Source organism: Pyrus communis, chromosome 13 (genome assembly GCF_041283825.1).
Source record: "Pyrus communis isolate YQ-2024b chromosome 13, ASM4128382v1, whole genome shotgun sequence".
NCBI classification, from domain to species: Eukaryota; Viridiplantae; Streptophyta; class Magnoliopsida; order Rosales; family Rosaceae; genus Pyrus; species Pyrus communis.
In genome coordinates, this window is record NC_142577.1 from 13,756,612 (window position 1) to 13,760,499 (window position 3,888).

Genomic DNA, 3,888 nt, shown 5'->3' on the forward strand with positions numbered 1-3,888 from the left:
CAACAACCTTGGTGAGTTAGCTTCTAGAGCATATAGAAATGTAGTGACCCACATAAGGTGTCCCAAAGTAGGACAATGGCAGAAAACGGTGATTGTTTCCAATGACGTCCCATGAAACAACCATTCAACCAACCATGAACAGACCATTATGGCAGGGTGCACTCTTGTCTCTTCCTTAGAAAAAAAACGTCTTTTCCCGCCTTACTGCGCAAAGAAGCATACACTCCCTAATTGGCCCACGAGTCTGTGTGCATTCACTGTTAGGTCTACACTCGGCGATCATTCCAGACAGTATCCATTGAGATTCTCCTACCATGCACCAAAAGAGGAAATGTAAGAGACGAAGAGAAGCACAATCATAGTCTGACTCGAATTCAACTGGCAGCTAGCCCCAAACGCAGCCACGAGCAGCCCGCTCACCTATTAGAGATGAACCACATGTGTCGCAACGCAACATAGACGAGTAGAACACGGGGAAGAGCAACACAGACTTGAAGATCACCATTCGAGGCAACTAGAGTTTCCACTAGCTCAACAGAGGAAAATTTAGAAGGAAGTAAGCAGGCTCTTAGTTAAGCAACTGCGTGAATTCCGGCACATCAAAACCACTAACGAAGCACTTTGAAAGGACGTAGCCAACATAAGCAGGTCACCTTTCATTGACGAGATTGAGCAAACGGACCCACCTCGCAAGTTTATGATAGGATTAAAAGCACACCACAAAGTAGCACACAAATATCCTATTGATTTTCCTTATTAACACTAAGATTTATCAATTGTAGCCTATGAAAATAACGGTCTTTCCCGCAGAAGATTGTTTTATCTAATTACTTAAAATGTCACAAAAACTGGGTTACTATCCCTACTGACCAGCCACCGAAAAATAATTATTAGACCGACTTATACTGATCTAAAGTCTACGAAATTTTATATGCAAACACTAGACACACAGAGCTACAGTCAACAAATTTTTGGGATTTTTGGAGTTGATTTGCTATTTAAATTAAATCGAACAAAAACAGAACAGAAACATATTTTAAGTAATTCACAAATTAAGAAAAACGAGTTAGGGGTATTGCAATCCACCACCAAATAATCATACAAACATGTTATGTTTCATTCAAATTCCTTTCATTTCTGGATGAAGATGCTCAAGTTGGCTCAATGTTAGAACTCAACCTATTACTCTTTCTTATGTGGTATGTTAAGAGAATGGCATTTTCAACTTAAATTAGTCCCTAGCATGCAATCTAGAATGGCGTGTTCATAGATTTAACAAGTAGAAATCATTAAGAATGAAAAGAGTTTGAGTCATCACAAGGCATTGTAAGTACTAGCATTGTCTTACTTATCCTAGAAATTGATTCACATGTTAATTTTAATTAACAAGTACTGCTCTAGAACATATGTAGGTCCTCATTCGACAAGGGCAAGCACACACATATTCATAGCATTAGAATCCTAGATATGCTTACAAAGTATTCATCCGTAGAAAACACATAAAGAATTCATTAATGAGATAAATAGTGAACCAATTTTCATCCATTCATAAAAGTAATTCAAACGAAATGTCTTAACAAACTTGCAATCATATTTGGGGCTTCAAAACAGCCCTTAACTACTAAAAATTTAGTTACACATTATTCTCAAATAAAACCAAAAGAAAGACATGAGTTTGAGAAGATAAAATCGAAAGAAGAGAATGCCAAGATTTCCTCTTTCCTTTCCTTCCTTCCCCAACGCAACATCCTTGCCTTTTTTCCTTCCTTTCCTTTCTTTTTTTCCTATCTTTTTTCACTGCAACCTGCAGCCTTTTTGTTCTTGCTTGCTGCCACAGTTTTTTTTCATAACTCACCCCACTAACAACTATTTAGTGATGACAATAAGTGAGAGGAAATGGTAAAACAATTGTAAGTCTTTGGGCAACCTTTATGCCAATTACTCCCACTTAATCTTCATCTTTAATTCCATTTCCTCTGATATTTGAATAGGTGTCAGCTGACTCATTCTTGGCTGCATCAGTTTTGGCTGCTAAATTTATTGGATTTATTGCTTTCAATGCTTTCTTGTCAGCTACAAACTGCTCAACCTCTTAGGAGCCTTTTAGTGTTAAAACAGCCATAACTTCTTCTAGAAACATGATATTAGCAATCCGTGAAATGCTCCAGAAAATAGACATCCGTAGCTTTCCAAGCATATAAGGCTCATTCTATAATTCATTCTGAGCTGTCTGCAACTTGCTTCCAAAGTCAGCTGAACTGCACATGGAGTTTTGACGAATTTGTTACTTAAAATCCCACTTGCTATTTTTCTTTTCTTTGATTGACAAATCATACAAAACACAAAAACAAAGTAAATAACTTAAAAATATAAGGAACTAACTAAGAAAAGACAAGTGAATTTGATGTCAAATATATATAAATATGAGCTTATCAGTTTAGCATGCCGCATTTCACCCTATTCAAGGGAAATGAAGATCAGGAGAAGCACATAAAGCACTACCATAGTGCAATGTTCCTTTATAGGAACAACGATGCCTTAATATGTTGACACTGCCCTATGAGGTGAGTTGCAAGACTGGTTCTATACCCTGGTATGGTGGTCCATCCAGAGCTTCGACGAACTTTCCTTGGTTTTCACCAAGGAATATCATCTCACCACTCAATCAAGAAGAAATAAATCAATATATTCAACATCAACAAAGACCCGGCCGAATGAGTTGTTTCACAGTTACGTGAAACAATTCAAGGCAAAGAATGCCAAGATTGCCAGATGCAACAACACGATAGCCATTGGAGCCTTCCCAAATGGACTCTGCATGCCACCCTTTTTTGGAAAATTGATCATGGGATAAGACTTGACCTTGGCAAGGTTCTTCAATTTAGCAAAAAAGCATGCACTCTCGGACAAAGCCCGACAAGTTCACAAGACACCTGAGCAACCTTAGGAGGAACCAAAAGCCGCCTAGAAGAAGACAGATAAGAAGCAGTCCAACGACAAGGAAAAACAAGGAGCCAAGTGCATGAATCATTCCCCGATAAAAAGGGGCTCAATGCTCAAGACGTACACAAAGTCCTCAATCCAAACCAACTAGATCATTCGCAACCTAAAAAATTAACATGGTTCTCAATTTCGGATATAACGCCACTAGTCATGCTGCCTCCTCATCATCCACACCTTGGGTCATCGACTCGAGAGCAACCCATCATGTGACCAATGGTCTGTCTCACCTTACTCAAATTGAGCCATAACAATTACTGATTCAATTATTGTTGGGAATGGTGTTCACTTACCCATGTATCACATTGACAATTCCATCGTCTCTAGTTCACATGGATCTCTATCTTAATGATGTATTGTATGTACTTGCCATCAAGAAGAACTTATAGTCAATTCATCGCTTCTGTTGTGATAATCATTGTTTTTTTGGATGGATGATGAGTGTTTCCGTGTGAATGACAAGAGAACGGGACATGTACTTTTGATTGGGCATAACCATGGCGATCTCTGCTATATTCAGGCTGCTTCTCATGTCACTCTTAAGATTGTATTTTATGGTGAACAGACAACTCTTGATGTGTGGCATGCCCACTTGGGCCATTTTTTTGATGCTATTTTTCAAATATTAGCAAATAAATACCACATTCTTCTTAGTGGTGCAGTCTTTTCCAATAATAGTTGTCACATTTGTCCATTAGGCAAGGCGTGTCGATTACCTTCTTCTTCCCAGACTTCTGGAGTTCTTATCCTTTAGATCTTCTACATCTTGATGTCTTGGGCCTTGCTCCAACTTTGTCTAACAATATTACTCACTTTTTGTGAATGATTTTTCTCGATTTGTGTGGCTGTTTCCTATTACTCGCAAATCTAATGTTCTGCTTATATTTA